Raw genomic sequence first — 19,243 nt, forward strand, 5'->3', positions numbered from 1 at the left:
AAGAGCACAAACTGAAAACACACAGTTGCTGGAAGCACAAACAGTTCATAGCCAATTTGTTAAAAAGTTTTAATCCTTAGACAGAAGACTCTAAATAAATCCAGTAAGTGTATAAGCACTTTCGTTTTAAAACTCTTAAAACGTCATCAAATATAATGTAAATTTCTTATCAAACCATTTAAATAACTTTATCAGTCATGTGACTTTTCAAAATCCCGAAACTTAAAGTAATACAACCCTTACATAACACGTCCCTCTATAAACACACAGAATTCATTTACAAATTACCTATCTAAATAAATACATACTGTCATGTTGTTTAAAAATAGTATTAATAATAATATCAAATACTAATTCATTAGCTACAGTACATTCCATTCCATGCAACATATATTATTAAGAACATGACTTTTAATAAAAATGTAAACAGATATTTTATATATATATATGTATATATATATATATAAACTGCTTCATCTTTCGCAAGCCTTTAATTTCAAAATAGGTGCTATACTGACATGGTCATTTAATCCTGGGTGCCTATATGCTTCTAGATGTAGCTGCCATTTTAATTCACGCTGTTCTAAAATTACTGTCCAGGGGCCCCCCTTTATTCTTTCTCCACCCTTTCCAAAATACTGAATTTAAAAGTATGCTCAGGATGTTCATTTAGATGTCTAAACAAAGAATTCTTAGTTTTTTTTTTTAATTTCATATAGGTATTCATAAATTCAGTTACAGAGCTTAGAGTTTTTCCAACATAAAGTCCTTCACCTCCCTAACCACAAGTTAACCCCCTCAGTGAACCTGCTCACACAGCACAAGGGGACTAAGATACACCCACAGTGGCAATCCCTGCACATCACCCTGTGGCTGATAGGATTCTGATCCCCTTCAGACACCTGTACAATGAGGATGAGCTCAATGTCCTGCAGGAGGCCAGGAAACCCAACACAAGAAAATCCTCTCTCTCGAAGTGGAAAAGGTTTTCTGTTTGGTATCGCAAAAGACAGTTATACCCACTGGAAAGCAACATTCCTCTTATCCTGTCTTACCTGTGTCAACTAATGCAGACAGGGCTCGCCTACTCATCTTTAAAAGCACATTTGTCTGCAATCTATGCCTGCCTTCCTTTGGATCCAGCCCTTGCATCCAGACTCCCCGCTAAACTTGGCCTCAAGGGGGTACTACACTTGGGAACACCCAGGAAACCGTCTCCTCCTCCCTAGGACCATAACTATGTATTAGAAAATCTCACTTTAGCCCCCTTTGAGCTAGTAGACAAAGCTCCCGTAACATTTTGCACATGGAAAACTGTTTTATTGGTAGCTCTGACCTTAGCCAGAAGGGTCTCAGAGCTGGAAGCTGTTATGGCTAAACCACCCTTTTTAGTCTTCCACCTGGACAGGGTGATTCTCAGGACTAACCCGTCATTCACACCCAAAATACTGAATGACCTATCCTTGTACCAGGCCATCCACCTGCCTACCTTTTTCCCCAACCTGCAGGGGGATAGTGAGAGAGTACTTCATTCCCTAGACATACACACACAACTTAGGTATTGTCTACATGAAACCAAACCTATTAGGAAATCAGAACAACTGTTTGTCTCCTTCCACCCCAGAGCCATGGGGAAAGCTGTGACCAAACAGACCATTTTGGCCTGGATCTCCAGGGCCATTTCTTTCTGCTACCTACACCATGGAAATACCTTGCAGGGCAATGTCAAAGCCCACTCCACCAAAGCAATGGCCTCTTCTGGGAGGCTTCTTTAAGGGGCTTGACAGCAACACCATACTTGAGGCAGCTACTTGGTCCTCTGTGCACACCTTCACAAAGCAGTACAAGCTGGACCATATCGCCAGAGTGGGGTTTGCCAGGGCTATCCTACACAGATTCCTGGAAACATCATCTAGGCCACCTCCCAATCCTCAGTGAGCTTTGGCACTCACCCACATGTAGAATACTGCAACATTGGTTCATAGGTTAATAGGTTCATAGATTAGTACTAGGCTAACTGCCCTTGCGAGCCATTTTAAGCCTAGCCAATTATCCCTTGTGAGACTCAAACCCAGCACCTTGTGTTTGTAAGGGAAACACCTTAACCATTAGGCCTCCCTCCCAACCCTATGGAATAGAAGGGCATAGGAAATATGTGTAAAATCTTACCATAACCATAGATGTCCTTCTCTTCCATGTTGCAGTATTCCTTCCCCTCTTGTCAGTCTGCACTTGCACTCCTGGGTAACACTGGACAGGCTATGCCTTTATAGGAATGGCACCGACTGGGGCTTCTTATGTTCTGAGGGCTGGTGCATGCAGACGTCACTTTTATGGCCCACGTTCCTGCTACCACATCAGACATCCGACACACCTAGAAGGACTGAAAATCTTTGGAATCCTGGCTGGATGAACTGGAGAGGAAGAAGGGTAAACCCACATGTTGAGTATTGCAACATGGAAGAGAAGGACATCTATGGTTATGGTAAGATTTTACACAACTTTCCTTTCTGTCTTCTACAGGCTTTTGAGGGGAGATCTATGACTGACATACAGGGAATTGTCTGATCCCACTCTGATGGACCTCCTGCGTATCTGCAAAACTAGCAGCGCCAAAATTACCCATTCTAAAGACTTAAACCTTGCCTGAGATATAGGACCTGCTGGAGAGATGGGTATGTATCCCAGATATTACCCTGTCTCTGGAACAGGCTCCCCATCCATGTGAAGCAGAGTTCCTTCCTAACCTAATTCAAGTGCAACCTGGATAATTGGATGGGGAACAGGAAATTCATCCCTGGTTTGGTACCTATGTCTCTAATGGACAAAGGCAACCTGTAAAAGGTTCATCTCCCGGGTCCTAGCTTGTAAATGTTTCATCACCCAAGTCCCTGCTTACACTTATGAAGGATATTAGAACTTGTCAGAGATTTTGGATGATGGCTAGGCTTAAAATTGCCCTTGTGATTGTTAGCCTACTAAACACCTATAAACAATGCATTGTATAGTATATACATATTTCCTGTAGTATACATCTTTATATAGATCCATGCTGTGCAGTGCTTTGTGTGAAACAAGTTACTGTTTATAACAAAATACAGTTATCCTTTAACTCTGAAGCAGGAGTAATTTTTAAGCAAATTCTTTCAGAGATTTCTTAAATGTAAGGTATTAAATTCATTTGCTAAGTGGTTCCAAATAGCAGCGCCTGTTCTGGAAAACATTTTCGCCGGTTTTGTTTAAATCTTGGACTGGTGCACAAAAGATGTATCCTTCTGGCCACTTTTAAATGGGTAATTTTGATCTCTTGAGGAAATTTATTGTAGCCTAATTTAAGCACTTTAAATACTAATGTCCCTAATAAGACAGCCCTGTTATGAACAGGGAGCCAGTGGAGATTGTTCAGCAAGTCTCAGTGGTGTGTATTGTGACAGTTAAGGAGACTGATATTACATATGTTTTATTCAAGTTGCCTGCAGCCTTTGACATTTGCAAGCTGAGTGCAGTTAAGAGGTAGGATGTGCTTCAATTTTGCCAGTAGAACATTTTTGGCTATGGCTGTCTCAAAGACTAGAAAGAGTAGGTAGGAGATGCATTATCCTCTAAAGTTTTCGATCAATGAGTTGTGTTACTTAAGGAGAGCATGTGTGTGTGTAAGTCCCAGGTAGTTTTCCTCCTTTTATGCTTTGAATGATGCAGCTTGGGCCCTGAATCAGCATTTGAGAAGCTTTTTTGAAAAAGGACATCAAAGCAATTGATGAAGGCAAAGCAGTACACACTGCATACCTCAACATGACCAAAACTTTTGACACAATTCCCCACTCAGTCATCATAGAAAATTTGAACTGGGAGTAAACTCTTGTGTCACCTGATGGATTGCCAGCTAGCTCAAGATAGGATGCATGTGACCTAACTAGAAGTTACCTCCACAGAGACCCATCACCAATGGAGTCCCCCAGGGTTCTGTGCTGGGACCTCTTCTATTTGGCATCTACTTTTCTGAAGTAAAAGCCAATACCAATGGGCTGTGGTCAAGTTTGCAGATGCCTACAAGCTGGGAGCAGTCATTGAATCGTCCATATGACTTGGCCATCCTGCAGGAAGGTTAGTCTCAAATAACTGGTCAAAATCCTAGACTGAAACTAAGTGCCAAAAGAATGCATTCTATCCTTTTTTGGAAGACCCCTACCACAGGGAACTACTACACTGACACTGCACCCCTAATGCTTGACCTAGTTTGGGACTTGGGAAATTGCGTGGACAGTAACAGCTTTTGAGCAACATGTCTGTTGTTAGAAAGTCTTTGTATATTGCCCAGCTTATAAAGAAAGGGATTGTGTCTAGATAGAAGGATGTCATTTCCCCCCTGTACTGTGCCCTTAATAGGACAGTTATCATACCACTCAACTATACAGATTTTTGCCTCATATTTTTGGTGCATTTTTCATAAAATTGTGGTTTTCTGGCAACTTAGGGGCAAGTCATTAAAGACTGCAGTTAGAAAATGACAGACATTTGAGTTTCAGACTTCATACCCTTTAGAAAATTCATGCTAATGCAGAACCTGTTCTGTCAACTTTCTAAGTTTGTAAGAGCACTATTTAAAAGTCTACCCTATTTTTGGTCCAGTGTCCCACTTTTATTTAAGGTTTTGTCCAGATTTCTTGCTTTGAGGTTGAGAGGTATGCCAGCCATTGACTGTAATACCCTCTCTGGCATCTGTCTGTCCAGACACTTGTAACAACTGGAATGCCCACAGCAGTACCTCACTACAAGGATGCAAGGTATAAATAACATGTCTTACATGGACTGACTCAAAATCTTGCCACTATCCTGCAGAGTACTGAAAGATGACCCACACCTGGTATATAAGGCATCCTCTGACCCATTACTGATGCCATTTACTGTATTTAAAGTTGATTGGTATGAAAAGTACTCTGTCTAGGGATCGAAACCTCTTCTGCAACATCAACAGAATGGTTTGGAGGGACAGTTATTTTTTACAGAGGATACCACTGCTATGGAACAGATTCTCCAAGTTCATCTCTGCCCAATTTCAAGTGCAATTGCCCCAGTACTACCAATAGACAGATGCAGCGCCTAAATGCTTTATCCCATACATGGGACCCCTCAGATTATCTATGGCATGATCGCAGTTATTTTCATTATGGGTAATGTATAATTATTGACCACGGGATGAGTAAGTTCAGACTAACCAAATGGAATAGGTTATTTCTAGCACAAAAAGGGAAAATGGCCTGCAGAGAAGTACTTGCTTATGTCTAGTATAGTACAGATCTTATTGAGGCTTGAATAAGAATAGTGCTGATGTCCTTTTCATTCATTATTTAACTGATGGGTTCAAATCTGTGCCTGCTCCTTCTGCCAGATCATCATATCCAAGAACTCTCAAGTTCCTCCTTTTACCCATAATATCCTGCCAGCCTAGCATACCTCAGAACTCGTTTGCTGCCATTAGCTTCAGCTGTGAATCTCTCTGCTGTCGCATTTTTTGCAGTTATACACTTTTTGGCTTGAGATGGTTTGTTTTTCTAGATTTTTATATTTTATTGTATTCTTACATCCCTCCCATAATCTTTGATCTAAATTTAGCTGATTTTTTCTCACTTTTTAACTACCGCTCTTGGTACCCTTTCTAGTGCCATTGTTGATGTCCTTCTATTCCCATGTTGCAGTATTCTTACTGTGGGATTTTCCGCCTAAGGCGACCTGAACGTTGGCTCCTATACAAAAGCTTAAGGCCTGGTTGCTGTTGATGCATGGGAGGTCACACGCAGGGCCATAAACCAGAAGCCTTAAATATGGCGTGTGTACGCACAGACCTCAGAACCTTTCTGCTGCAGTCAAACATCAGATCGATCACATCACATCTCTACTATCAAGACATCTAAAGTGAAGTATTAGGGAATTCTTAAAATTTATTATTGCTCAAGCTTGGTTAGTTGTTTTGTTCTTAGCCGATGTCTGCTAAGACTGGTAAATGCAGATGCAGACATCAACTTCCACATAAGGACACCAATAACCATTGCGTATTCTGTTTAGGCCAGGAGCACGACCATACGTCCTGACCCATTTGCCAATCCTTTGTCCCAAAAATGCTTAGGAGCCATCTGGCCACTCTTAATTTATACCTGGAAAACCAGAGACTTAAAAAGTTAGCACTTAGGATGGATCCCGAGTTGACCACCCAGGTGGAGCCACCATGGAAAAAGGCAAAACTTTCACAGCCTACTACTGCTTCCCCTCCATCGTCAGATGCTCCACCAGCTGCTGAGTTAGGGGTTGAGGGATGCCCACTAGAGCAGTCTACTTCTTCATCTCCCCTTGAGGAAGCTGCTTCTGAAGTACCGCCCAACATGTCCGCAGAGGTTACTCAGATGTCTGTTCCTACAAAAGTCGAGGGGGAACCAGGCTCCACCAGATGCCATCCGGGATGCAGGAATCAGAATCCTCTCCATTAGCTCAGGCCCCTGTAACCAGGCCTTCTCCCAAAGCTACCCCTTTGAAAAGAAAGCAAAAAACAAAACATATTTCTTCTGCAACAACTGGAAAGGCTGCAGAAATACCTCACTAAAAGAGTCACAGGCCTAAAGCAGATGCCCTATGCTGACTGTCTAAAAAACACTCCACCTATACTTTGTCGCATATCATCTACTCAGAGGCGATCTCTGCTTAACATACAAGGCCATGTCAAACCCAGAGCTGTTGGACATGCTACACTTAAAGAAATCCCAATCCCTCAGAGACACATGCTCCAGGGATCTAAACCTTGTCATCACATTGAACAAAACATGCTGGAGGGATAGGTTCCTGACCCAGAGACTCCCCAGACTCTGGAATAGACTGCTCATACATGTCAAGCAGAGCGCCTCTTTGGCCCTCTTCAAAAGGAACCTTGATGATTGGATGGGAGATAGGAAATTCACCCTGGGGATCATGTCAGTCACCCTGCTAGACAGGGGTCCAGGGAAGTAAATACTGTGGGAAGAAATAGCCAGGGAATTGTTATGGCTAGGCTTATATAGGCCCTAGGGCTGATAGCCTAGTACCAACCTATGAACCTATGAAAAGAGGGCACCTGGCGCCCCATCCTTGAGCTATCCATTCCCAACACCTTCATGGTGATCCCAAAATTCAAAATGCTCACCCTCCAGCAGCTGCTACCCATGCTCTCCAAAGATGCTTGGCTAACCACCCTGGATCTAAGAGGCCTACCTCCACATTCCTTTCAGGGAATCATGCAGGAAATATCTCTGATTCAGGGCAGGATCTCAACACTTTCAGTTCTCTGTGCTTCCCTTTGGCTTATCTACTGCTCCCAGAGTTTTCACAAAATGTCTGGCTCTGGCCATTGCCTTTTGCAGACAAAGGAATACCCAGATTTACCCATACTTAGATGACTGCCTTATTCAGGTAGACAGCCAGGAAAAGCTGCTCAAGCACCTGGGCATTGTAAAGACCCTACTAACCTCCCTAGGGTACACAATCAACAAAAAGAAATCCAAACTGGTGCCCACCCAAAGGATTATCTTCCTGGGAGCAAGCCTGGACACAGCATTCTAGATGGCATTCCTTACACCAGAAAGCAAATTTTTCTGACAGCCTATTTCTCTCAACTAGCCATCAGACCCCAGTTATCTGCAAGGAAGATCCTGCAAGCTCTGGGGTTCATGGCATCTTGCATACTACTCATTCCATATGCCAGACTGCATATGAGGAAAGTTCAGTGGTACCTAAAAAAGCCTTTGGTGTCAACAGTCTCAAGACCTGGAAACTCTTATACCTATAATTCCTTGCCTCAGAAAAGATTTTCATTGGTGGGCAACAGCATGCTCCCACAATAATGGACTGCCTTTCTCACCACCCCCCGTCACCCAGACCCTCACCACAGACTCATCAGACTATGCTTGGGGTGCACAACTGGATGGCAGGTGCATACAGGGCCAATGGAGCCCACAGCAAATCCCTCTGCACATCAACCAAAAAGAGATGGTGGCTGTCCAGCATGCCTTGATAGCTTTCAAACCCCTTCTTTCCCCAGGGACTCTCCTGATAAAACAGACAGCACCACTGTGATGTGGTATATCAAAAAGCAGGGAGGGGCTCACTCCTACCCTCTATGCAGGCTGGCCATGACCCTTTGACACACAGCCCCTGCCATGCAACTGCACCTGTTAGCACAATTCCTACCAGGCTCTCTCAACTCTCTGGCAGACCAATTAAGCAGAAATCTTCTGGACCCACATGAGTGGCAGCTCAACAGAAGAACCTTCACCCTGATAACTCAGAAATGGGGCGCCCCGAAGGTTGATCTCTTTGCCACCCACACCAACCATCAGCTCAGCAAATTCTGCACCAGGGAGCATCACTGCATGGCTTGGAAAGTGGATGCCCTGTCCTTCCCCTGGTTCAATCTATCGGTCTATGCCTTTCCTCCACTACCTCTCATCCCCAGGGTATTGCTCAAAATAAATGAGGAAAAACCAAGGACAATTCGTATAGCTCCAGACTGGCCTCGCCAGCACTGGTACCCCTTGCTGTGCAGCCTGTTACCACTGCCACAATGGTATCTTCCTCAAATTTCAAACCTCTTTACCCAGAGGGAAGGGGAATTCATGCATCCCCAACTGCAAACACTCAATTTGGCATCTAGACTTATTTCCTAACCCCAGATCAATCTGCCAACCTTACTAAACAGGTTCTAGATGTTATCCATGAGGCCAGATTCCCTAGCACTAGAAAGTCTTATGCTGACAAATGGAAAAGGTTCTGCACCTGGATCTAGGCTAAAGGAGCCAATACTGCACAGCCCTCCCTCCCTCTCATCCTGGATTACTTAGCTGATCTACTACACAGTGGCCTCTTTCGCCTCCCTAAAAATTCATGCCTGTGCTATTTCTGCTCATTTTCCCACTGAGCAGCCCCTTTTCTCACACCCTTTGATCAAACAGTTCCTAAGAGGGGCTAGCAACTTGAGACCACCCAGAAGGGCACCCACCCCAGCTTGGGACCTTAACTATGTTGTGGAAAAGCTCACCCTGTCCTCTTTTGAACCAGCTTCTTCTACAGAACTAAAATTTCTCTCCTGGAACACAGCATTCCTTCTGGCCATCATTTCAGCCAGAAGAGTCTCCAAGCTGCAAGTGCTCATGGCTGTGGAACCCTTCATCATCTTCCATGCTGACATGATATTCCTCAGAACTAATCCATCCTTCATGCCCAAGGTGGTGGCCAGTGTGGCTCTCAACCAATCCATTCATTTGCCCACCTTTTTTCCTAATCCCCAGACCAAGGGGGGAAGGATCCTGCAATCCCTAGATGTGCACAGACACCTCAGATTCTATCTAGACAGGACTAAATCCTTCAGAAAGTCTGATCAATTGCTGGTTAGCTTTGTTACAGGGGCAGAAGGCAAAGCCATCTCCAAACAAACCATTTCCAAATGGAGAGCACACTGCATCAATTTCTGCTACAAACAACATGGAAAGCCTCCCCCAAGGGGGTCAGGACTCACTCCACCAGAGCAGCCTCCACCTCTGCAGCCTTCCTCAGAGGAGTCCCCACTAGGGACATCCTGGAGGCTACCACCTGGACATCTGTTCACACTTTTACCAAACATTACCACCTGTCTCTCTTCTCCAAATCCAGGGCAAGGCTTACCTCGGCAGTCTTGCAGGGCATCCTAGCCAGCCCTTAGTTTCTTTGACTGCCTCCACCCTTTTCCTCAACTTTGGGAATCAACCCAAATGTGATGACTGCAACAGTGAAACACAAAGAACATAGTACAGTTGTGTAAACTTAGCCATAAATGTAGATGTTTGAGTGTATTCACTGTTGCAGTCCTGGTTTCTCTCCCTCCATCCTCCCTTTCTTCTCTTTCCTTTCTAAGGGACATATTGGTATTTACTTTCTACTGGTGGGGTTGTTCCACTAGAACTTGGCTCCTACTTGAGGGCTCCTGACAGCTTAGGGCAAGAAAAACTGATGTAATGGCATCGGCTGCCTTATTTTATACTACTGATGACCTGATGTCAGTCCAGAAGTGACAGCAGCTGACGCAGAAATACTAAGCCTCTGGTATTTGTGCCAGCCGAGGGCTACCCTGGCAGGGATAACCCAAATGTGATGACTGCAATAGTGAATACACTCGAACATCTACATTTATGGTAAGTGTACACAACTGTACTTTGCCTGTAGTCTGACATCAGGTCTTCAGTGCTATAAAGCAAGGCAGCCGACATCATTACATCAGTCTTTCTTGCTGTGGAGCCTGTAGCCGAAGCAGTTTCCACGAGTGCTGGTCGGTCGCTACCAGAGTTTAAATTTCAGCTGGAAACGTCTAAAGCTAAGTACCCTGTTGGGGACACTCTCTTCTTGCACTAACCAATGTCAGAAAAAGTTAACAATTGTCTCGCCTGTGGAGAGCAGATCCCACTCCGAGACTTCCATTCTTACTGTGTCAATTGTTTAGGCCCAGACCACAACGTCCCCCGTTGCCAGTTCTGTGCCCTCTTTAATGCGAGAACCATTCGCTGTAGAGCTCTTATTGTAGGCATTTATTTTCATGTTCCATCTTCGCATTCTGATATGGTGTCCATCAGCCAACAATCCCTGGACATTCCGAAAAAACACAGATATAAAGATAGAGACAGACCACAAAAGGCTAAACCTTCCAACGATGCTACCGCTAAGACGGTCATCAGTTCTCCGGAATTCAGTGAGGTGCTTTCGCAGCCCCCAATGCCCAATTCGCTATCTATGTAGGTGTCTACTGAGATCCTTTTGAAGTCCAGTATGCTGCAGAAATCTTCCTAGTCGTCCAAGCCTTTGGCTGTCTCTGCCTCGGTTGGATCCGGAGCCGCGACGCAAGCATTGGCTTCGAAGGAGGGCTTTCACAATATCAAATCTAGACAAAAAGCATCTTCTCATCTGACTAATATTTCTCTCAGGCCTAGACGCCAGGCCACTCCTAGAAAATCTGCTTCTCGCCACCATCTTGCTCCTGCTCCACCACTCCAAGCACAAATGCTTAAAATGGTGGAGGATCTCATCTCCATTATCCGGGGTATTCAAGCCATAACTTCTAATAGGAAAAGGCACCCTTCTCCAGAAATTATGCCAGAACAGGATTCTGAGGAATCTGACTATTCAGATTTTGAAGCGGAACAGATACCTCTGACTGCTTATAAGGATTCAGATGCAGAGGAATCCATCCCTTCTGCCTCCCCTCCAGCAGACCTTTCCTTTGGGGGAAACCCTTCACTCCCTCAGGGAACATTTCCAGTGGGAATCTCAGGATTTCCCCCAGTCTAAGAAAAGATTGAGAGTTTCTGGACCTGCCCCAGCAAAGACCCCTGGCCATTCCCCCTATGTTAGTAGTGGTGGATGATGTTTTCCATGAATCCAGCTTAGCCCCTGATGCCCTCCCACCTGCTCCCAGTAAATCTGACAGGTATTGCAGAGTACCGGATTCCCACAAATACCTGTACAAAACTCCTGATGCAGACCCAGAGGTCATTACACAGGGACCTAAAGGAGCTAAGACTAGTTCTGCCAAAAATCCTGTTCTTTCTAACAAGGACTCCAGAGCTCAGGACAGATGGGGTAAAAAGTATATACCTCTGCAACCTTAGCTATCAGAGCACTCAATTGTCATTTCCATATGTTAAAATATCAGCAACACACTTTGGAACTATTATAACAAAATATTTCTATCTTTCTTGACTGTGCCAATTCAAAAGAGCAGATTTACTGCACTCTGCTTGTCAAGTGGCAAAGCACACATTACACTGTGGATATGACACCCTAGAAGCTTCTATCAGGGCAGCAGTGACAAGATCTGTCATTAGGAGACATATATGGCTAAAGGAACAACCTCTCCCTGATCATGTCAAGTTTAAACTTATTGATGCACCCCTGGATAAGGAGCACTTGTTTGGAGTAAAAGCAGAAAAGGGGCTTAAAAAGATGGAAGACAAAGCAAAATCTATGCAAAGATTAAAAGATTTATTTCAGCTTCAACTTCCCAGGTTCAGCAGGAACTTCCCTTCTGAGCACTGGTCCTTCCCTGCACCTAGAAGACAGGACCAAGGTAAGCCTCGCAGGGACAGACCATCCAGGCCTCTATCCCAGTGCCAGCAGAAAAGCAAACAGTGGACCACTTCCACCCCAAAGGCAGGGAGTTCTAAGCCACCCTTCTATGGCAAAAACTCACAATGACTCCCCCCTCCCTTCACTCACCAAAAACTAGGAGGAAGGCTCTCCCTCTTCAAAGAAAATTGGCTTTCTGTAACAAAGGACCAATGGGTCTTATTTTTCAGGGGTACAAATTCTCTTTCAGTGAACTCCCAATTCCAAGAGGGTACCCAGACTTACCTCCAAATCAGTGGGCTGAGGCATTGAAACAGGTCCAAACTCTCATATCCCAGGGGGCAGTAGAACCTGTCCCCTCAGATCAAACAGGCAAAGGCTTTTATTCCAGACTTTTTCTTGTTCCCAGAAAAGAGGGCACTTGGCGCCCCATCCTGGATCTATCCATTCTGAACACCTTCACGGTGGTCCCCAAATTCAAAATGCTAACTTTGCAGCAGCTGCTGCCTATGCTAATGAAAAATGCCTGGCTAGTGACCCTAGACCTAAAAGGTGCCAGCCTCCACATCCCCATAGGGGAATCCTGCAGGAAATTCATGCACTTCAGAGCAGGATCTCAACACTTTCAGTTCTCTGCGCTGCCCTTTGGCTTATCTACTGCACCAAGAGTATTCACCAAATGCTTAGCCCCGGCCATAGCATTTTGCAGACAGAGAAATATACAGATTTACCCTTACCTGGACAACTGCCTCATTCAGGCAGAGTACAAAGAAAAGCTGCTCCAGGACCTTCTCTTTGTCAGATCTCTTCTAACTTCCCTAGGGTTTATCATCAACGAGAAGAAATCAAAGCAAATTCCCATCAGGCAGATAATTTTCTTGGGAGCTCTGCTAGACACAGCATCCCAAATGGCCTTCCTATCCCCAGAAAAGCAGAGCTTCCTGCCTCTCTACTTTACCCAGCTGGCTTCCAGAAGTCACCTCATCATGAGGAAGTCCCTGCAAGCCCTGGAGTACATGGCATCTTACATCCTTCTATTTCCCCTGGCCAGGCTTCACATGAGAAAACTTCAGTGGTATCTAAAGAACCTTTGTTGCCAGCACTCTGTCTCTAGACACCTTTTTCCCTCTGATCCCATGTATAAGGGCCGATTTCTCTTGTGGGCAGAAGCCTGTGCCAAGAACAAGGACCTTCCCTTCATCCTCCACCCTACCGGCCAGACCATCACCACCAACACCTCAGACATTGCATGGGGCGCTTACCTAGCAGACAGGTGCACCCAAGGTCTTTGGGATGCCCAGCACCTTCACTTACACATCAATCAGGAAGAAATGATGGCAGTACAAAAGGCTCTGACATCCTTCAAACCCCATCTCAGGCCAGGGGTCCTCTTATAAAACAGACAACACCACAGTAATGTGGTATATCAACAAACGGGGGGAACCCAATCTTACCCTCTGTGCAGACTAGCCATGAACCTCTGGCTAACAGCCACCTCCATGGGTGTACACCTAATTGCCCAATACCTACCAGGGGTCAATAACACCCTGGCAGGCCACCTAAGCAGAAACTTACTGGACCCCCATGAATGGCAGGTCCACAGGGAAATCTTTCTGCAAATCACTCAGGTGTGAGGGACTCCAGACGTGGATCTTTCTGCTTCACACCTCAACCACCAGCTGCAAAAATTCTGTACCAGGGTGTATCACCTCCTAGCATGAAAGGTGGATGCCTTGACATTCTCCTGGAAATCTCTCTTTGTGTACGCATTCCCTTTTCTGCCTCTTATTCCCAAGGTACTGATCAAAATAAGGGAGGAGAGACCAAAGGCCATCCTCATTGCTCCAGATTAGCCCAGACAGCATTGGTACCCCTTACTGCGCAGCCTGACCTTACATCCCCCCAAGCAGCTTCCTCTGATCTCAGACCTCTTGAGCCAGATGAGGGGGGAGATACTGCACCCAGACTTGCAGACTCTCAATCTTTCAGCATGGCTTATACCTTAAAAGCTAACAAGGAGTCCCTGTTAAGCAAACAGGTCCTATACATTATCACAGAGGCCAGAATGCCCAGCACCAGAAAATCTTAAACAGGGAAATAGAAAAGATTCTGCTCCTGGAACCAGTCCAGAGGGGCCAGTATCCCCCATCCTTCAATCCCTCTTATCTTGGATTACCTAGCCGAGTTGCTCAAAAGTGGCCTCTCCTCTTCTATTAAAATCCATGCCTCAGCCATTTCAGCCCATTACGATTCAGACCCACCCCTCTTCTCTCATCCTTTGATTAAACAATTCCTCAGAGGAGCTTCTAATATCAGACCTCCCAGAAGGCCTCTCACGCCAGCCTGGGACCTGAATTATGTTTTAGAAAAACTAACCTTACCTCCTTTCGAACCTGCTGCTTCAACAGAATTGAAATACCTCTCCTGGAAGGCTGCCTTCCTCCTAGCTATCACCCCAGCCAAAAGGGTTTCAGAACTTCAGGCACTCATGGCTGTTGAGCCCTTCATTTTCCATGCAAACAGAGTCTCCCTGAGGACTAAACCCTCCTTTATGCCCAAGGTGGTATCTGTTGTGACCCTCAACCAGGCCATACACCTACCCACCTTCTTTCCCAACCCTCAAAACAAGGTGGAAAGAATTCTGCACTCGCTAGATGTGCACAGACAGCTCAGACACTATCTGGATCATACTAAACCCTTCAGAAAAACAGACCAGCTGCTTATCAGCTTTGCCCCAGGGGCAGAGGAGAGGGGAAGCCCATTTCCAAATGGATATCACACTGTATCCACTTCTACTACAGACTACATGGGACCCCCCCCCAAGTCTATTCATACCCATTCCACTAGGGCAGCCTCCATTTCCGCAGCCTTCCTCAGAGGAGTCCCCACCAGGCACATCTTGGAAGCTGCCACTTGGACCTCTGTCCATACCTTTACAAAGCATTACCACCTAGCTCTTTTTTCTAAGTCTAGGGCAGGGTTTGCCTCTGCAGTTCTGCAGGGCTTGCTGACCTATGCCTAGGGCTCTAACCTATCCTTCCACCCCTCTCCTCAGCTTTGGGAATCCTCCCACAGGTGATGACTGCAACAGTGAAACACGAAGGACATAGTACAGTTGTGTACACTTACCATAAATGTAGATGTTTGTGTATTCACTGTCCCTCCATCCATCCCCCTTATATCCTCTTCTCCTAGGGGGACATAAGCTACACATGGTGACCTTTAGCCACCAGGACCACTTTACCATATTTCTTTGTGCTTCTGATGGGTTAGGGCAAGAAAAACTGATGTAATGACGTCAGCTGCCTTGTTTTATAGCACTGACGACCTGACATCAGACTACAGGCAACTGCAGCCAATGCAGAAAAACATTGATTTTGGTATTCGGGCCGGTGAGGCCTACCACACCAGGGATGACCCACAAGTGATGACTGCAACAGTGAATACACTTGAACATTTACATTTATGGTAAGTATACTCAACTGTTCTTTCTCCCTCCCACTCGTCAGGAAAAAGAGGATATTTTCTTATCAGATGAGTTTTACTTACTTATCTCAAATAGCCTCTCCTCTGGAATACTATTTCCCAGATGAGGAATCCATAGAAGGGGGCTCTCCTCCAGAAGATATCAATTTTGGGGAGACCATTACTAAAATGAAAAAATATCTCAAATGGGATCCTTCCCAAGTGACTGAAACTCCGATATATTGAGCTGCTGCAAGCTGAATCTCCCATCCCCCCAGTTATTCCTGCATGCCTAGACATATTTGCTTCTACAGCTAAAAATCCAGACTCTCAACCACCTGCTCCTGAGAGACCTGATCATTTCTATAAGGTGCCTGATGACCAGTGGTGGCTGGTGACGTCAAATCAAAGGGGGCTGCAGGAGACAGTTGAATGGGTGGGGCCAATGGGAAGGGGTGTAACCAACCAGAAAGGGGTGGAACTATGCTCGAAACCACAAAAACTGGGACTTTAATTAAATACGCTGCCCTGCATGCCAAACCGTCATTATGAGAGTCCAATCAAGACGAAGTGTAGAAGAAAAAAATTGTTTAATGCATTGGCTACATGACAGCTTACTTAATATCTAGATGGAAACAAAAAGGTTGAGACACATGAAAAAAAAAACTTTTTAAACACATTACTGGAATGCCAGTCAAAATCAAGTATAAAAAAAAACAAGCAGCACTCTAAAACCACTTTTCCTTGCACTGCAGTTTTAATTATAATTTATATTCAGTTTTATAAAAGTACCAAGTAACATGCTGAAAGTAGCAATCTCTGTGATACCCCCACTTGTAAAAATGTTTCTTATCCAAAAAAGACCTGCTTCCTAACAACAACTATGTACTTGTTTCATGGGGAAAACATGATCAAAGTAAAAAATGAACAGCAAACGAAACAAGCTCAAGATAAATTGCTTAAAGGATTACTGCACAGGTTATGGACCACATGTGATAGATTAGCATTCTGTTTAGTTTACGGGTAAAGCCTGCAAAGGTGACTGCAGATCACCAACAAATATAATGAACTTCTGAAAATACTGTAATCCTGTCCTTTATTACAAATACTGTCATATGCATTTCAATACCTAAGGCTTATACGTTATCTAGTTATGTAAATATTCTCTGCATGGCAACAACAAAAAGGCTGTCAATGTTGGTAATTCTTTAACAGTATGCTTATTAAAGCTTACTTGTATCTTACAATCTCAGACAAGCTTACCTGATGGTCATTAAAGAATTGGTACTTAAACACAGAGCAACAGGACCTGCAACAACATGCATTTTCTGAATAATAAGCATAAATTAACAGTGTAAAAATATGACAGAAAACCAGAACATTCTGCAAAATCAAGGACAGATGAAAAGCCACTGTAGTACTTTTATCTACCTTGGATGGGGGAATACTCTGCATACTTACACTGCATAACTGCCCCTTGCCTTGCTTGGACACATCCAGAGTCCCTACATGGGGGAGTGGAGTGCAACAAATATGTCACAATTTGAAATGTCTCTTGCTGATGGTGATGGCACTGACACATTTGTCATACCTCTCAACCTCAGAGCAAGAAATCTGGTCAAAGCCATAAATAGAAGTTGGACAAAGGCCCAAAAATAAAGACAGTTTTTAAATATTGCTCTTATAAACTTAGAAATAGAAAAGTAGGTCTTGCATTAGTATGAATTTTCTGAAGGGTATGAAATCTGAACCTCAAATATATGTACTTATTTTGTAATTTAGTTCCTCAGATCATACCAGTGATTTGCTAGAAAACCACAAATTTTATGAGGAACAAACCAAAATTTGGAGGCAAAAATCTGGACATGACATTCTGCAGAAATCTGGACAGTTGAGAGGTATGTTGCTGAGCCTAGACCTCAGGAACAGTTTCACTGATTTCTCATCCCACTTCAATGACTTGCTTCACTTATTCGCTTTTGTGGCTGAATCTCAAATCATCAACATTCTGCACCCCCCCCCCACATTACCTATCCATTTCTTTCACTTCGTGCACCATGCCAGTACCCCTCATATCTATAACGTTCACCCCTATACATATGTAGGGTGGAGGATGGGTTGGGGTTGGCATTATGGTTATCATGAACACAAGGTACACTGTTTGATTCTAACCTTTGTTCACTGCCTGGCCATTGGCTAGGCATGTAATAATGTACAGACTGACTCCCTACTATTTACCTAAAAACGTATTCTTTCACCACTTTTAACCCTTCTCTCTATCTGTGGTGGTTGTCTCCCATCCTGTGCTGCATCCTTCCTCCTTGTCCCTCCCTTGTTCTTTCTGTGGTATCTCTCCTCTCTCCTGCCTCTGTTTCCTGCTGTCTCTTGCACCATGCTGTGATGTTGCTTCCTTTTTCTCTAGTGACCTAAAGACAGTCATAATAGACGGATTTCTTGAATGTTGAAAAGCTTAACTAGAAAGACATAAAGAAAAAAGTTACTTTAACCCCCCATGGAGATATTACACACACACAACAGTGCACCACTGTTTCCCACCACAAAAGTCAATGTTATTTTGAAAAAAAAAAAGAGAGAATGAAGTAATAAACAAAAGTTACCCACCCAAAAGCAACCTTGTCTGAGTAAAGCTATGCCATTGTTTCCTCCTTTGCTCTATCTCCCCTTCATCACTTCCACTGATGTTTGCATCTGCCATTTCTCTTTGTCTTCCTTTTCCTTACCCTTCCATTCATGGCTGCATCTCTCACTGCCTCCCTTCCCCATATTCTGTGTCACTCCATTTCTCTACACATCTCTGATGACCTCTACCCATGACCTTAAGTCCTCTGCATTTGTCCTCACTATCTTTTCTACTACATCCTGGTGTCCCTTCTTCCCTAGTAAAACACTGTTTTTCTCACCTCTCTATCAAGTCCACTTCTATCTCTATATATCCTGTATACTACTATGACGTCCCTCATGCTGCACACCATACCACCTTTGTCACCTATAAAAATCTCTGAGCAAAACAACTCCTTCACATCCTTAGCACCTCACAAATCTTTCACTCATTCTTTTTCCACCTTGTTTTACTACTCTTGTATTCCAAAATCAGAGCCTCGACCTCCTCTTTTTTCTGAAAGTAAAACTTTTTTTTAACCAGTGAGTGAGTTCACATCTTATGAATCCTTCAGCTTTAACAATACACAAGAAATTGTGACAGCTGACCCCATATGTCTTGTTATAGTGGTCCTTTAATTAATAAATATAAATCTTTTTTCAATAAATGTATAAATATAAATTGAAATTGCTCATATGGTAATTATAAATTAAATGAAAGTGATTGAATCTGCAAAGTCTACCTACAGCCAGTATCACCATACATTGAAGTCTTCTGTAAGATATCATAACATTCTAAACCAAACTAAAATCCAACCATTTCGTAATACATGTTTAAGGTATTATGTCATTAAGCACATTAATCAAGTGCAGAACCTCCATTTCTGTTGTAATATATGGATTTTGGAATTTGGGAAAGAGAATATAGTGATACAGGGGCTGATAAACCTCTGTGTATGAGAGTTAAATGGAGCTCTGGATTTGCTGACTTGTGATATACTGATGAAACAACTTGATTTGTAAAAGTTAGAATACTAAGGTATTGAAA

The sequence above is a fragment of the Protopterus annectens genome, chromosome 4.part1 (assembly GCF_019279795.1).
Source record: "Protopterus annectens isolate FY-2018-M chromosome 4.part1, PAN1.0, whole genome shotgun sequence".
NCBI classification, from domain to species: domain Eukaryota; kingdom Metazoa; phylum Chordata; order Ceratodontiformes; family Protopteridae; genus Protopterus; species Protopterus annectens.